This window comes from Protopterus annectens, chromosome 2.part1 (assembly GCF_019279795.1).
Source record: "Protopterus annectens isolate FY-2018-M chromosome 2.part1, PAN1.0, whole genome shotgun sequence".
NCBI lineage: Eukaryota > Metazoa > Chordata > Ceratodontiformes > Protopteridae > Protopterus > Protopterus annectens.
In genome coordinates, this window is record NC_056729.1 from 1,621,557,632 (window position 1) to 1,621,576,250 (window position 18,619).

Here is an 18,619-nt window from a genome sequence, read left to right on the forward strand (position 1 = left end):
AGCATGACCCTAATATTGTATTTGTTTGTAGCTGTTGTGGTAGTAATTTGGTCTTTGGAACACCACCTAAAAAAGGCACTATAGGGGTGGCAAGAGCCTTGGCCAGTACCCGGAAGCCCAGGGGTAACAGATGCTGGCCATCTCTGGCAAAGCATCTAGGTCTGTCAATCATGTCATCCCAGACAGACAGATATCGGATCCCCTTAGAATGTCACCAGAAACTTATCTAGTTGTTGAAATCAATCATTTTCTGCTTGTACTGTGGTTTCATTCTGGGTGATGGTAGGATGCTGCTCAGAGCTAGGGTCATACCTGCCAGGGCTACAAAATCCAAGAGTTCCTCCATGTCTCTTTTCATGTAGTCAAGGGAGGTATGTCTCAGGTCATTCACACCCACATGTACAATGACTGAGTCATATTTGTACCTGTTGTTGAGGGACCTGAGTGCATGCGCTATGTGGTGGATCCATCCTGGTGCCTGACAGGCATCTGACTGTTACTTTCTCCTTATTCAACCTAGTGAGTTTGACATCAGTGTGCCTCATTATTGAGTCACCTATGACTAGTGCATTGGGCATGCTGTTTTGCCTTAGGGGCTTTGGTTGAGTGGCACAGTGTTTAGGAGAGTTATGTGTCTCGTGATTAGTGTTGTGTTGTGGTGGTTGAGTGTGTTTCTAGATTTTTATTGAGAGCCTCCGTGAAGGTGGATGTGTGGTTTGTGCTTTTATGTGAAGACAGTGCTGGTGTGTGTTCTGGAGGGCAATGTGTTCCATGTGGTGTGGTATAAGTGTTGTTGTTCTCCTCTTGACCAGCTATTCCAGTCTTAGCTGGAGAGTGCGTGGCTTCCAATTTGGATATATAAGTGCATCTCTCGCAAGTCTGAGTGTTGGGAGGTAAGAGGAGTGGGTTGTCGGTGTACATGAGGCAGTTGCTACATTGCCTCAGGATGCCCAAGTTCACCAGGTTAAAAGCACAGGGAACTGACCTTTAGACATGCCTGGAGGGGTGGTCATTAATAATAAGTACTGTTTCCTTGTAGAACATTTATTGCTGGTAGCACTTTTGTGTGCTACAAGAATTGCTACAAGAAGTCTGGTAAAGTGCTAAACTAATAAGCTATTGTAGTAAAAGTGTAGGAGAGGAGAGAACTAGCAGATCTAAGGGAAAAATTGAAGAGTAGACTTTGGCACCACTCAGAAGCTTACAAAGAGTCCTGGATACAGCAAATCTGTGTCTGGACTAGACTAGTTACAGGAAAGGTGGGAAACAAGTGCTAATGCAGGCTTTTAAACCAGAAAATTGAAAGTGATGGAAAAACTGCCCAAATGGCCAATAAGCTACAATTTCTGTGCCAGAAACTACTCCTCTTGTGGTAGATAGGCTACCAAGTGCTTACCACTCCCACTGATAAGCTAGAAGGCTTCCCTCCAACACAGAAAGGCTTGGGGGCTCAGAAACTTACAAACAGTCCTGGATACAGCAAATCTGTACCTGGACCAAACTAGTTACAGGAAAGGCAGGAAACAATCGCAAACGTGGGCTGTTATACCAGAAAATTGAAAGAGATGGAAAATTGTCCAAACGGTCAAAAACACAATTTCTGGGCCTGAAACCACTCCTTTTGTGATAGATAGGCTACCTAGTGCTTACCACTCCCACTGATAAGCTAGAAGGCTTCCCTCCAACACAGAAAGGCTTGGGGGGCTTGGATGCAGCAAATCTGTTTCTGGATTAGACTAGGTACAGGAAAGGCTTTCTTTTTAATTTGTCTTATATTACAGTTAAAATCTCCTGAAAAAAATAAATCCATGTTTACTCCTACATACTGAATTATATGTTCAAGCATCTCTTCTCTCACTTTGTTTTTTACAAATGCATAAATTGCTATGATTCTAAAAACCTAATTTCTCTGTCTTATATCAAGAATGGTAGCATGACCTATAGTAACAAGGGTAACATCTAAACCTTTTACTGTTTCCTTATATAAAATAATTATTCCTGAACATGTCTCTCTCCCAAAATTAAAAATTACATTTTTCCCCACCACACTTTCAATTGTTGTCTATGTTCTTTGTTAAATAATTAGTATCTTCTAAAATAGTAATTTCACTATTCTGTCTCTTACACCATTCATGTATGCTTATTCTCCTTACAGCATTGTTTAAACTATTAACATTTTTTTTTTATGTCCTTCCATCATTTTTCTTTTTCTATCTTGATCTCTTTTGCCAATAGAATTCCCTTGTTGTTTAACTAAATTCCATTTTATATCAACACTGTCACTCAGTTCCGATTCTTCACCCTCTCCTTTCTTAGGAATGAAACTTTCATTACTGATTTTAAGTCTTCTTTATCTTCTAATCGTTTACTTGTGCACATTCTGTTTGTATACTCTTTATTGTCTTTTTTTCTAATTCTATGTTCTCGCTCCTTTGGTTCTGTTCTTTTAATACTCCTGTTATCTCTTGTTCTACGTCATTTACATTGCATCCCCTGGTGTCTCACTTTTCTACATTTATAACACTGGATTTCACAATTTCTTATGTCGTGTCCTATCCCTCCATAACCAAAATATTTTCTTTATTTAACAATTACTTATCAAATTATCCATTTTTCAACACAAAAGAACCATTGGACCTTTACCTCATATGCTTTAACTCCTTAATGCATTATTATTTTATCCCATATCTTGTATCTGTCCATTCCTCCTTAGTCTTTCTTTTCAGTTCATATCTTACATGACTTTTTTCTTTCTACATTTACAGCTTTCTTTCCTTCTTCCTCTTTCTCCACTCTGGATTGCACCATCTCAGCATACGACTTTCTGTGCTTGCGCTGTGCAGTTTCTTCACCCTGTATCTTCTCCATTAAGCCACCTCACAATACATCATTTTAACTTTTCAGATCACTGGGGTTCACTAAATCTAAAAATATATCATCCTGCAACTGTCCTGATTGGAGGGTTGCAACAACACAAATCTGTGTTGTCTCTCCATCTCTGAAGAGATTGATTTGAAATACCTCTTCCGAGTCCAAATTCTATATCTTCTGTCCGTCTTTCTCACCCTGTGAAAGCTCGGACACTTTCCCAACTTTCTTGCTTAACAGTACATGTAGTACAGAGTGTGTGTATGTACCTTTAATAAGCATTTCCAAATGTAGGTACATGCATATAAATAGTGAGCCCGTGCAGGCATCAGTGCCATTTTGAAAGAACAGCCAGTGTGTTAACATGTATGAGTGTAGTAGTCAGTCTGTTTACATTACTTACGTTTAATTTACAAAGCCTCATTACTGATGTGTTTGTATGCAATAAAGCTTTTTGACCTGAACCCACAATTACTTGTCCGTTTTATCCTGACCAGATGAACAATGCCGTGTCAGAACCAGGATTAAGAGAGCAACTTCTTCAAGCCATGAGGTGCAGAGTTGAAGGTGAAGGCAGATTGAGCTGGTTCAGTGAAATGGAGCTCAGACAACCAAAAACAGAAACAAACTTAAGGTAACCAGAACTTGCACAAATGATTTATTTTGCAAAGAAAATTAAATTGAGCATCTGTAAAGCACAAAATGCATTATTAATCAAACAAGTAGTGCAAAAACTTATTAATCAAACAAAAGGCACAAAATGCATTATTAATTAAACAAAATGTTTGAAACTATGATATTTGATTAAACTAGCAGAAATATTCATGTGGGGCTCAGAATTATCTTTGGTTTGCATAATGAGCATCTTTAAAGTAAAATGGGCACAAGAAAAGTATAATGAGCATGATAAGAGATTAAAAAGGCATAACGAGTACAATAAAAGGGCAAAATAAGTGAAAAAAGCAAGGCAACTGCAAGTTTTTTAGTAAAAGACTGTGTTTGGGCACAAACTACTATTTGTATTGACCAAAGCCATTCAAAGCATAACTAGAGTTGTTTGATGTGTCAGAGTGTGCAAAGTGTTTGCAGAGTGTGTGCTTCATTACGGTGTAATTATTTCAATGAGTTTGCTGGGTGCAAAGTGCAGTTACATTGCAAAATGCAGTCAAAGTATAGCCATTTTGAAATGTTTCTTGTGCTGTGTGCATTTATTCACAGAGTGCCGCCATTTCCAAGTGTTTCTTACACTGTACAGAGTTACTTTGCAAAGTACAGCCATTTTGAAGAGTTCCTGTGCTCCGTACAGTTTATATGCAAAGTGTATTAATTTCGAAGTGTTTCTTACTCTGAGTTTCTTCTGCTGCATACAGTTTATTTGCAAAGTACAGTCATTTCAAAGTATTTCTTACACTGATAAGGAGTGGTTTCACAAAGTTCAGTGATTTTAAAGTGTTCTTGAGCTACGGAGACTTGGCAAAGTGCAGTTACTGTTGTGCTACTGGGCATAATTACAAATTCTGGCATATATATATATATATATATATATATATATATATATATATATATATATATATATATGTGTGTGTGTGTGTGTGTGTGTGTGTGTGTGTGCATGTGTGTGTGCGTGTGTGTGTTCGTATATAATTCCAGGCACCTTCACTACTGTGTGTTGATATGGCAGAGGCATTTCGGAGACCCAGTCCACTTGTGTTTGATCATAATATTGCAGAGAAGTGGAGAGTATTTGAGCATGAATATGATATTGTCATACAAGCAGCTTTTTCTGACAAAGATACACATACAAGGGCATTCATTTTGCTTAACTTAGCTGGGTCAGAGGCCATTGAAAGAGAGCATTCATTTGTGTATGCACCAGCAGTATATGCAGGAGAGGGGGAAGACCCCCATATTGTGGTACCAGCTGAATCAAGGGAGGATCCTGAGTGCTTGAAATGTAAATTTAGAGAAATGTGCAACCCCCAGACAAATGATAGATTAGAGAGGCACCTATTCTATACAAGGGATCAAAAGCCAGGTGAAACTTTTGCAGCATATATAACAGCCTTATTTCTCAAAGCGAAAACATGCAGATTTGGTAACTTGAAAGACAAGTTTATAAAGGACAGGCTTGTGTGTGATGTTAATAGTACTGCGGTGAGAAAGATTTTGCTTCATGACAGTGATTTAACGTTGAGCAAAGCCATAAAGATTTGTCAAATCCATGAGCTCACAGAAAGGCAGACAAGTATGCTTGCAAGTGATAAGAGCATGGTTTCAGTAGCCTCTAGCACAAACATAGACAGCATGCAGCACATGGCAAGCAGAAACAGGCCTAAGCACATGGCAGCTACAAACCCTGCAGGTTCTCCTGGTAGGAGCTGTAACTTTCTAGTAAGTTCCTAGACTAGCTCACTATGCAACAGTACAAAACCACATTTGCAAAAAGAGCCACTTCAGCTAAGCAAATTACTGCACTACCTTGGTCAACAGTAGCCTCTGACATATTTGAGTGGAACAGTCAGCATTACTTAGTGTTGATAGACTCTTATTCAAACTGGTTTGAGATCAATTTGCTACCTAACCTAACAGCCAGTGCTGTTATTACTAAGATGAAACATCATTTCTCAGTCCATGGTAGTTCTCACAAAGTTATTTTTGACAACAGTACCCAGTTTACCAGTGAATTGTTTTAGAGATTTGAAAAGAAAGGGACTTTATCCATGTTACTACTCGTCCTGAATACTCACAGTCAAATGGGCTTGCTGAACGTGTAGTACAGAGTGCAAAGCAATTACTGGAGAGGTCAAAGTGTGGCAATACTGATATCTTCTTGAATTTACTTAATCTCAGAAATATACCCCGTGACAACCTACTTGTCTTGCCTGCTCAGAGACTTCTATCTAGGCAAACCAGAGCAACCTTACCTATCAGTTCTAGTTTGTTGGTGCCTAATGTTAAAAATACCAGAGTAATCAAAGCCCAACTTTTTAAGAAGCATTCCTTTCAGAAGTCCAGCTATGAAAAACAAGCAGATTTCTTCATCTGTTAAAAGAAGGAGAGACAGTGAGGATGCAAACGGCAAAAGCCTTTGATCGAATTGGTCAGTTGGGAGGTATATGTGCCGAGTGGAGATCCTACTTAGAGGAATCTGAGGGTATAGAATACAAGAGAAACTGCAGGTATCTTCTTCCTGTATCTGAAATTATATCACAGCATCATACCTGTGATACAGATTCTAGATCTCAGAGCAACCCTGACAATGTTCATACCGAAGAACGTCTCAGTATCCATTCCCGCTCTTATGATATCCCAGTTGTCCCCAAAGTTGAACATTGATTAAAGACAGTCCTCATTGCTAGATCCAATTCTGACTTTTATGTTACACGATCAGGTCGTATTTTCAGACGTAGTGTAAAATACACAGCAACCTGGACATGATTGTTTTATATGTGTCTGATTTTGTATGATTGCATGTCAAAGAATTAGTTCTGTATAACTGCATGTCAAAAGATCATCAATGTATAATTGACTGTCATTTAGTATATGATCTATTTCTCAAAAAGGGAGGCTGTAGATCAGAGCGTGTGTATGTACCTTTAAAAAGCGTTTCCAGATGTAGGTGCGTGTATATAAATAGTGAGCATGTGCAGACATCCCTGCCATTTTGAGAGAACAGCCAGAGTGTTAACAATGTATGAGTGTAGAAGTCAGTCTGTTTGTAAGTTTATTTAAGTTTAAGTTACATGGACTCATTCCTGATGTGTGTGTGTGTGTGTGTGTGTGTGTGTGTGTGTGTGTGTGTGTGTGTGTGTGTGTGTGTGTGTGTGTGTGTGTGTAATATAGTTGCTTGAACTGAACCCACAACTGCTTGTCAGTTTTATTCTGACCATACGAGCGACAGTACACCTTCCAAAAAAGCACAATTGCCTTTGCTTTAACACCTTCTTCCTCCATTCTGAACACTTATCTATAGCATTAGACATACTTTCTTCAATTAAGCACTCTTTTTCTTCTATCTCAGTATGCTCTGAACACTTCATCCTCATTGTCTTCCTGGCTTCTCCAAGCTGCCCCGACGCTCAGAACGGAAACCAGAAGTGACAGCATAATTAGCATCCTCATATGCAAAAGCAGTAGGGCGAGTTTCCTGTTTCCTTAGCTAAATTTCCCCCAGTCAGTATGAATACCAGCTTTGACTCCTCTAAAAAGAGATCTTTGGCCTAGTGAGACAAACCCAGTCAACAAAGCTTCATGTAGGAGCACAATCAAATGCATGATCCTGGAGAGATGATGATGCAGTTACCTGTAAAGTTTGCGAGCTTTTCAAGAATTTAAGGAGTTCAAGACCTTTCCCATAGGCTCAGTGCAACAAAATGGAGAAGTAAGACAAAACAGTAATTCCATAATTCATTGAGTAGGTGAGGGGTCAGCATGCCAATCTAAGGACTGGGAGAATATAGAAGAATCAGGGACTGCACAATATGGACTTCCTAAGTTAATACAGCAAAAAGAATATACCAAAATAAGACTGATGATAAAATGAAATCAGAAATGGAAGAGGATAAACATCATAAGATTTCATGCAGATGGACTGCAAAGGGTATACTGTGAAAAAAGGGAAACAATCTCTTAGAAAGGAAAAGTGAAAAACAAAAATACTACTGTGCAATGTTAAGGACAAGGGTACTAAAAGACAACATGCATCATGCTGTTGTCATGTTGAAAGCATTAATGGAACAGACCTAACACATATGAAGTTTTCACTTAGTATGCCCAGAAATACTTTAACCCAAACATGGGATACATAGACAGGACAAAGAGGGTGAAAATTCCATGGGTGTGAATATAGCAGATAGGGAAAAATATACTGTGGAAGAGCCCGAGGACTGACAAGAAAGGGTTAAAAAATATCAGCCTACGGCATCAGGGCAGGCAGGCAGAAGATCTCTGCTAGCCTAGTAAAAAAATGAGGCTCAGAAAAAAGATCAGAAGATGAGCAAATATAAAAGTAACTATGTATTAAGGAAATTTAATCATCTACAAGTAGAGAACTATGAGGTCTTCACCTCCAAAGTAAAAATGGACAGAGAAAAGCCCATAATCATAAGAAGAAGATCCAGAGGAAGAACTGGAACACCTTTGACAGAACTCAAGCAATAACAAAACTGAGGCTGTGGAAGGAGAAAGAAGAACACTGAACAATAGTAAACTTATTACAATTAGGCTGAAGATCCCCGCCGGAGATGGATTGCAGGAGAAACAAATAGCTCTGAAGGTTAAACTCCATCTGTTGAGAAGCACTGAGCAGTGATATAAAAATGTGGCTATAAGTGATAATAAATCGTGAAAGGAAGACAGGAGACTGGGACATATTTATTTTTATTTATTTTACATTTGTTTACCTGGAGAGTCCAACTGGGCATAAAACCCTTTTTCAGCAGAGGCCCGGGGAGAAACCTCCATTGTTAGTAAACTATTTTGTTAGTAGAAAGAAAACTGTATAATACAATAAAGAAAAAAATAGTAACAAGACATTAATAACGGTAAAAAGACTAGAACAGAATAAATTGGTCAAGTGAGAGACAAGACCAATAATCTTGTTTAACAATGCTTCTAGAAGACAGTTATTACATTAGTAGCAGGTAGTGACATTGTATACAATAAGAGTGCAATTACGATACTTAGTCTTATATACAGGTAGCATAGCAAACTAAAGACTTAAAATCTGGTAGATATTAACAGTGAGAAAGAAAAAAACAGCATAAGTTAGCCATATGGCTTAAATTCAATGATCGTTATATATGCAATTAAAATTTTAAAATCGGCTAGTTCCATGGTTTGGCCTACCCATGCCCAGTACATGTACAAGTCCATGATTTGGTGAGGTGGGCTTTAATGTGATGCTTGAAGTTGTTTAAGCTAGTTATAGTTCTAATTTCAAGTGGTAAGGCATTCCACCATTTACCAATGTAGTAAGAGTATAGAGAGTCACCTGAGCTATGTTTACTCCTGGTTACTTCAATTAGAGCTTTATTAGTGAATCTTAGTGGACGGGTAATTATATGGGGATTGAGGAGGCCTTGTAGAGCTTGTGTTTTATTGGGCTTATAGTACATTTGGTGGGCGGTAGATAGTTGCATGATTATGAGTTGGTGGGGTAGTTATAACCAAGATAGTTGTTTTAGGGCCTTACAATCATGCGTTCTAGGAGGACAGCTAGTGGCAAATTTAGCTATCTTATTATAGCAGGCATCTAGCTTGCTTAGGTCTGATTTGGAGATGTTGGTAAGGATGGGTGAGGCGTATAGTAAAGTTGACAGAAGATGAGTTCTGGCTGTGGTTATTCTGGAGTTTGTGGTTAGGTAGTTTTTGCATCTGTATAAGGTGCCTATTTTCTTGTGCACTTTTTTTACAGTCTGGGGAATGTGTAAGTCGAACTTCAGATTTTGATCAATAACAACACCGAGAAGTTGGGTGGATGGTACTGGTTCAATCAAAGTCTTATTACTGGATGTGATGTTGAAGTAAGTGGATTGGGTTTTGAATTTAGTGGAGTGGAAGAGCATGAGTTTAGTTTTATTTGTGTTCAAGATTAATTGAGCATCTGCCAACCATGATTCAATAGCATTGAAGGATGTTTGGGTTAAGTTCTGTAGTTCAGGTAGAGTTGGGGCAGAACATATGACGGTGGAGTCATCTGCATACTATATAAGGGTGGCTAAAGTTGTAACATTATGGAGAGTATTTGTAAACAGGTTAAAAAGGAAGGGGCTAGAATAGACCCTTGAGGCACACCCATAGTCACTGGTAGTAAGGGAGAAAGAGCTTTGTTCCACCATACCACTTGTTGCCAATCTGTGAGGTAATTCTGAAACCAGGCTAGAGTGGAGTAGCTTAGGTTCAGTTTGGACAAGGCAGTCAGCAGTTTGTTATGAGACACTGTATCGAAGGCTTTTGATAAGTCTAAAAAGATTGCTGATACTAGCTCACCTTTATTTCTAAGTTGACTGATGGTGTAAGTGAAGCTAATAAGGGCTGTGGTAGTACTATGGTAGGGACAAAAGCCATGCTGAGTATTTGTAAGTAATTTTTTAGTCTAGGAGATAGTTAAGTATTTGGGTGTGAACACACCTTTCTAGGATTATTCAAGGAGTTTTGATAGAGGGGATAAGATTGTTATGGGCCGATAGTTAGAGAAGTCAGTGGAGGGACCACCTTTGTGTAGGGTTATGATGTGAGCAATTTTCCAGAGAGTGGGGACGCATTAGCTCAGATATGGAATGGTTAATTATAGGTTCATAGGTTCATAGGTAGGTACTAGGCTATCTGCTCAAAGGCATTTATAAGCCTAGCTAGAATGTGTTGGCTTTCGCCACCCCATTAGATTAGTTCACTCTGCCTCTGTCCAGCAGAGCCATTGAAGTGATCCCTGGGGGTAAACTTTCTGTTTCCTATCCACTCGTCAAGGTTTCTCTTGAAGAGGGTTAGCAAGGAGCTCTGCCTAATGTAGATTGGAATCTTTTTCCAGAGCATGGGAAGTCTCTGGGACAGGAATCTATCCCTCCAGCATGTCCTACTTATTGTTGTGGTAAGGTTTAGATCCCTGGAGCGTGTGGCTCGAGGGGATATGGTTTTCTTTAGGTGGAGCATGTCCATCAATTCTGGGTTGGACATGGCCTTGTATGTCAGGCAGAGATCACGTCTGAGTAGGCGGTATGCAACCGAGTACAGCTGTAGTTTCTTCAGTCGAGCTGCATAGAGCATCTGCTTGAGGCCAGGGATCCTCTTGGTGAGGTACTTCTGTGGTCTTTCCAGTTGTTGCAGGTGTCTTGTAAGGTACATTCCAAGTGGGGCATTGTACTCTATGATGGGTCTGATGAGTAATGCATAGAGGGGCCCAATGACCTCTTTCGATCTGGATGCAAACCCTTTTGTGATTAGACGGACCAAATAGAAGGATTTTCTAACCACTTTGGCAATGTGATTATCAAAGGAGAGGTTAATATCTACTTGGGTCCCCAGATCCCTTATTACATCTTCCGTATTTAGGGGGCTACCACCTATGTGGTAGTTTGTGGGTACTTTGTTTTTTCCAAAGGAGATGACTGAGCACTTTTTGGCATTTAGCTTGAGGCCATGGTTTTGGCACCAGGTATCTGTCTCAGTGAGACCCTTTTGGAGGATGTCTGTGTCAGCCGGAGAGTCAATTATAGCCCCTAGTTTGCAGTCGTCTGCAAACTTGGTCAGCCATAGTCCTCCTGTGCTTGCCTGTACCTCTGAGAAGTATATGCCGAACAGGAGGGGGTCATAGGACTGAGCCCTGGGGAGCGCCACTTGTAACCGGTTTAGAGTCAAACCTAGCTCCCGCAACTCTTACCATGTGAGTTCTGTCCATGAGCCAGTTGGCAACCCATCTCGTGACGTAGGGGTTTATGTTCAGGCTGGTGAGCTTGTCTATAATATCTGAGTGGGGAATGGTGTTGAAGGCCTTTGCTAGGTCTAAGTAGACTGTGTGGACCATCTTTCTCTCATCTATAGCCTTGGTAACTGTCTCAAAGAAGTCCACCAGGTTTAGGAGGCATGATCTGTCCTTAACAAAGCTGAACTGGGTAGGGTCCAGTGTTTGGAGGTTTCCAAATGTCTCTGTTAATTAGTAGGGAAACTGGATAGGAGATGGCTTCACCTGCTATTTTTAAGTATGTTGAGGGTAGGTTGTCAGCTGCCAGGGTTGTGGGTTTTAGCCTGAGCAAGTATTTGTGTATGTTGTGTGTTGGGACTAGTTTTAAGGAGAATGTCTTGTTATTATCTTGTAGAGAGGTTAGGTTGATGGGCAGTGATCAAAAGTTTTGGTGAGTAAGGATTTTGATGGAGTCAATGAAGTATTTATTAAACTGGGTAGCAATACATTCTAGGGAATTACTTGCTGTTAGTTGAGGGGTCTTAGTTTGACCTGGTTGTAGTATTTTATTTAAAGTGGTCCAGAATTTTTGAGGATTATTTTGGTATTTAGCTTGTAAGCTAGTATAGTAATTCTTCTTATCAAGTCTTATTTGGGTTTTGGCTTTGTTTCTTAGCTGGAGATACCTCTGGTGAGTAGCTATTGATTTTGTGTGGGTCCATTCGTGCCACGATTTATCCCTTTCTTTTAGGAGTGATTTTGTCTGTTTAGTGAGCCAAGGGGAGTAATTAGATTTTGCTCATATTGTCCTGATATTGGCCATGTTATTTAAGATATTTAAAAATGTGGTGTTAAAGTAGTCGACTGCACTGTCCAGGGATAAAGTTTCAAGGGGTTTCCAGCTGCAGAGCTTAAGGGATGTTATGAAATCTTGAGGCCTGAAATTTTTGGTGTTTGGTAAGTAGATGGGTTTCTTGTAGGATTTCCATGATGTTGTATAATGTATGTTGGGAGGTGGAAACTTTGTGAATTGGGGAGGGTACCAGAATTATAGGAAAGTGTGAGTAGTTGGTGAGAAACTAGTCAAGGATAGTTCTTTTTTAGTAGTTTTATCAAACCCTGTTGTGGTTTGAATTAATTAGGGAAACCCATAGAGGTTGATATGGGTGGTAGGGTGGTCAGAGTTGCAGGAGTACCAGTTAATATTAAAGACTCCTAGTATAATGGTCTCTTGTGGGAGGTTATTGGAGGAATTTTGTAGGATGGTTTCAAGTGTGTCTATGTTGTTGCCAGGAGGAATATAGGTATCTATGATTTTGATAATTTTATATTGGTTGAGTTTTATTTTAGCCAAGAGTATTTCTAAGTTAAAGATATTTGGGGGTTAAGGTTAACCCTCTCTAATGTAAGATGTTTTTTGAAGAGCAGGGCTATACCACCAACCCTTTTTGTTTTCCTATCTTGCCTGAGAATGCTATAGCCAGTGGGAAGAAGTTCATTATAAGGGATATCTGGTTTGAGCCAGGTTTCTGTCAGAAGGACTATGTCAGGGGAATATAGAGATAGACTTGCATGAAGTTCCAGTATTTTGTTTAAAATGCTTCTTATGTTTAAATTTATTATGAGTAGATAATTACTTTTTTCTAGGGATATTAAGAGAGTGGTTTTGAGCACTAATTGTGTTGTCCAGAAAGGGTGAGGGTTTGGGGTTGGGGTGAATGTCTCCAATAAGACTGAGTAGGATGGCTGTTAAGTAGTTGTTCTTTAGGTATTTGAGTATTAGTTTATTGTATTGCGTTGTTGCCTGTAGGACAGTATATTGGGGGAACCATTTGAGGGGCATGTGATCTAAAGCTGTGCAGTTGTAGATAGCTGGGTTAATAGCAAATGTAATTGGTTTAACTTTAAATGGATTATATGGGTGATGGAAGTAAATGTGCTGGCTGTAACTTAAGTTTGTGTGATAGGATGTAAGATAGGACAAGGTGCTAAGAGTGAATAGTGCTATACAATGAAGGATGAGTATGATGTAGTAGAATGTCAGTGAGTATGGTAAGAATGAGGTGGGTGTGTATTGGTTGGTATGTGTATTTTGGTTGAATAAAGTGTGATGGAGTAAGGAGAGGTGATTATGGAAGTGAAAGCAAGGTGGGATATGGTCTTAATTAACTAGAAGAGGTGTCTAAGGTGTGTCCTATGAGTGGATAATTGGGGAGAAGTTATGAGGAATTTTAATTGGTTGAGAGAAGCAGTGGGTGTGGTTGGCTAGGAATAAATGTAATTGAATAGGAGTGTGTGTGAATGGAGGTAGGGTAGGGGAGCGGAGCGGGTTGCACTCAGGAGAAATTGAGCAGCAAATGGTGCAAAAAATAATCTATACACCTGATTTCAGCTGTGTATTTTCTGGGTAGATACCTGGTTTGAAGCAGTCAAAAAGTGGCAGTTTAAGTACCTTTTTGTCTCTATTTTACAAGTGGCCATTTCCAGTGTATCTACTGGGTTACCTTTTTTTGCATTGAGCTTTATCTTGGTTTACTGATAACTAAAAAGAAAAACTTTAACTGGGGAATGTATTTACAGCTGATGGGGGTGGGGAGCAGCTGCCGACCCTAGCCGTGGGTAGAGCCAGTTATTTCTGCTTTAGACCAGGTACTTTCTACAGTAGCAGGCTAAGAGCAATATGCAAGAATGCATCGAGAAAGAGAAGGAGGATTTTTTAATAACAAAATTAAAATTTTTAGAAAGGATAAAAACTAAGTTGACTAAAGATTGAGGTGAATGAGTAAGTGAAATCGAGAATGTAATAGAGTTTGACAAATTTTACACTGGAAAAAATCTATGATGTGGCCAGAAAAAAGGCAACAAAGGTCATAAGAATAGGTCAAGCATATTCTTATAGAAAGAAATAGATAAATCCATGAGGGATGGACAAAATGAATTGCACAGATACATTGAATGATGGAAGTTTTATCTGAACAGTATGTTACTGAAAATAGGAGTGTGAGGTTCGATCACCATGAATTAGGCAGGACTTATTAAACAGTCCTTTACTGTGCATTTATAAAGAAGCAGTACAACTTGATGGGAAATCAGATCTGTAAGGCTAGGAGGAATTAGAGTAGAAATGAGAGGATCCTTGGGAGTATATGGTTGAACAAACATATACACTGCTTTATTGGTATTAGAGCATGAGGCCATTCTTATAAAGTTCTAGTCAAACTAGAGTATTGTTTCCCTTAGACTACTGTGGCACTAATATGGAACCAGGCAAATACATAGTTCTTATTTCCACTTTGTCAAGGGACTATCATGAAAACAAAGGGTTACAGATAAGTCTGGGAGTATTTCTGATTGGTATTTTGTTAACAGGCAACAATATTGCCCCATAACAGAAAACCTGTAAGTCCAGCTATATCCAGTTCCATGAATATGAGTTCATTAACGCAGAGAGAGAGAGAGAGAGAGAAAAAATGCATATCATAGGAAGTTACTAAGCTATTGGCCCTGAGGCCCTTACAAGCCTAGTCAAGAATTTAGCCCATCTTCCAATAAGTCAGCACTCTATGCCACTCTCCAGCATGAACACAGGCGAAATCCCAGGGGTGTATTTTCTGTTCCACATCCAGTTATCAAGGTTACACTTAAAATGGATTAATGAGGTACTCTGCTTGAAGTGGAGATGGAGTCTATTCCACAATAGGAGGAGTCTCTGGGAGACAAATCTGTCCTGCCAACAAGTCCTATTGATGTCACAGACCAGGTTGAAGTCTCGCTTGTGGGTTACTCGAGTGGACTTGTGAATATGCAGCATTCCCATCAGGGCAAGGGTCTGCGATTGCTATGTATGCCAGATAGAGGCCACCTCTGAGGAGTCGGTAGTAGACTGAGTAGAGGGACAGGGCCTTTAGCCTATCTGTGTAGGGTAGATGTTTGAGACCCTGGATTCTCCTGGTGAGGAACCTCTGTGGTCTCTCCAGCTGCTGCATGTGCTTTCTGAGGTACATGCCGAAAAATGGGTCTTATAAAGGAAAAATACAGGGATGGTATGACCACCTTGTCCCTGGATGACATACCTTACTAATTAGGTGAGCCAAGTAGAAAGCTTTCCACACAATGGAGGCAATATGATGGTCAAAAGTCATGACTGATTGCGAGCTTAGGACCTTATTATAAATGTGATAATTTGTGGGGACATCATTCTCCCCGAAGGGGATGATGGGCATTTTTTGCATTCAGTTTCAGGCCATGTTTCTGGTACCAGTCATTTGTTTGGGTCTGAATTAGGAGTGCAATAAATAGTTTGTTCAGTCTTTCAAAAGGTTGGCTGGCTCATCAGAATTCTCACAATGAAGAATTTTGGAGAAAAAAATGTAACCATTTAACATTTGGATCCGTGTACTCTGTAGTACTACACTGAAGTTAATGCTGGAAAACTAAAACCTTGCATTTTATAAATTAATTTGTCGGGACAAATTTCCTAGGATTTTATTATAGGTTTGCAGACTAGTTACCTGCAGGAAGAAGATTGTTATGAAGATTAATCAGCAACTATCAGCAACTAGACTAAGAGAGTGAGAGAGAAGAAGTTCAGAGGCATTAGAGATTCACAGTGATGAACAGAAGAAGAGGCTGAAAGACACTGGTCCAAATCTGGCAGTGTTACATGTGAAGAGAGAAGTTTACTTGGAATACTTAAGTGATGAAGGAGAAGAAGAGAAAGATACCCATAAGAAGAGAAAAAAAAAAGAAAGGAACATGAAGCTTTGTAGAGGTTGGAACTGACAGGTACAGAGACATAGGCAATAATGGACAACAATGGACCACAACAAGGTGTTTGCATGCTGCTTAGAATGGTATAACACTAGCGTAATTTGACAGCTGTGTACTGCTGTCATAGCATTCTAATGCATCACCACAGTAAAAAAAAACACCATCTTGCTATTTGCTATAAACACCTTTAAGTGCACAAACTTAAACATTTTTGCCAGCCTCGTCAAGCACTTATTACACCTTACCTCCTAAACATAAAACTAACAAAACATTTTTACAACTAATTTTGCTCAGCATCTCTAGATTATAATATAATAGTTTTGCCTCTGTCCCTCTTAATTTTTGGGGGGATAAATCGCTGTTGATTGCAGTCAGTCAATAATGCCATACAATTGAGTTTTATATGTCTTATAATTCAGGAAATGCACCTTAATGCAAAAAACATTGTTGTATTTACTTTGTAACATCCCTGATTCTGTCTCATATTTCTGCCCTTTCCCTTGTAAATTTTCTTTTTTGGGTAAATCATTGAGAAATAGAGTCTGTCAGTAATAACACACCGAGGAATACAGTCCGTCAGTAATAACAGGGCATTAGAGTTTCATACTTCTTATTGTTCAGAAAATGCATGTTGACACAACCTGTGTAGTTCTATTAAGTTTTAGCGGGTAATACCAGCATATTGCTGCAGTAACCAGTGCTGCATTCTCAACCACAAGTTACTCATGATCCAGTGTTCTCCAATTACCGCAAAACATAGGGTCATAGGTTTGCAGTTTCATAGGAAATTACTAAGCTAACGGCTTAAGGACCCTTACAAGCCCAACCAATATAACCCAATTTTACCCAATATATGGTCCCTAAGGTCAGGAGGATGGCATGGATTTGTACCTGTGCATTGAGTATCTTACAGATTACCCATGTCGATAAGGGACAGAGGTGCTACCCCAGATGTGAATTTGTAATTCCCATTCCATTGATCCAAATTGCTTTTGAAGAGGGTCAGGGAAGGGCTCTACTTAATGTGAATAGGAGGCCTATTCCAAAGAAGGGGAAATCTCAGAAACACATATCTGTCACTCCAGCATGTTTTGTTTGAGTTGTTGAATAAGTTTAAATCCCTAGATCAGGTGACTCTCATGCTGTTTGACTTGTGACTGTTAAGCAGCTCCATCAGGGCTTGATTTTTGAGTGCCTTGTAGGTCAGGCACAGGTCACCCCTTAACAGTCAGTAGCAGACAGAGAAAATGGATATGGCTTTCAGTCTATACACATAACTCATGTTGCTTACATCTTGTATTTTTTTTGTCAAGAACCTCCGAGTCCACTCCAGCTGCTGTAAGTGCCTAGTCAAGTATATGTCAAATGGCACATTGTACTCAGTTATTGGTCTAATAATGGCTGAGTACAGTGGGACTATAATTTCCTTGGATCTGAATACCATACCTTTACTTATAAGTGATGCCACATAAATGGATTTCCTCACCACTGTAGAAACAAGGATGTCAAAGTTCAGGCTACTATCTATCTGTACACCTGGATCTCTTAATTCTGAGTTTACTCTAAGGGATGTGCTATTGATATTGGAATTTGCAGGGATATTTATCTTTCCAAAGGGTATGATAAAGGATTTCTTTGCATTTAGTTTTAGGCCATGGTTCTGGCACCAATCATTTGTCTGATGTAGACTTGCCTAAAGGATACCTTGGGTCTACTTTAGGACCTTGAAAGCTTAATCGCTCGAACGCATATGGATCAAACCACATCCATCAAACTATTAAACAATCGAAGTCCAAAAAAAAAATACACAAAAAAATGTAAACTAGTGTAGGCTGCATCCCCCACACCCCCTGCTACTTAAATATACCAACTCCGAGATCGCACTACATTGAAGTAAATGGAAATCTCCACCTATGCAGATTTCCATTTCCATTTTCGATGTTTTGCGCTTTCAGTGTACTCATGTCGAGAATATCGTATTTGATATTCTCGGACTTCGAGCACATAAAGTAGGCCCGCATACCTTCAGTGATTGCCCCCAGCTTGCAGTCCTTGACAAACTTTGTCATACAGAGGCCTTCCACACTTGCCTTAACTTCAGAGAAGTATATTCTGAACAGGAGTGGTTCCAGTACCGAGCCATGTGGCACACCACTAGTTACTGGCCACTTGCTAGATCTGGATTCACCCATTTTAACCACGTGTCCTGTCCATGAGACAATTGGCTATCCATCTGGTGAGGCAGGGATTTTTGCCCAGTTTTATGAATTTATTTATAATATCTGCATGGGGAATTGAGTCAAATACCTTGGTCAGGTCGAGGTAGGAGTCATGTAATGTTTTACCCTTATCCACGGCCTTAGTAACTTTCTCAAAGAAATCCACCAGATTCAGTAGGCATAACCTGCCCTTGACAAAGCCTAATTGGGTTGAATCTAGAGTTTGGAGGTCTCTGATGTCATTATTTAACAGGTCCATGATTATTCTTTCCATGGCCTTACGTATAAGTCTAGTGAAACTTATGGGTCTGCAATTTCCTTGGAGGGAGAACTGGGGGTGATGGGAGATGAAATTTTAGCTGAA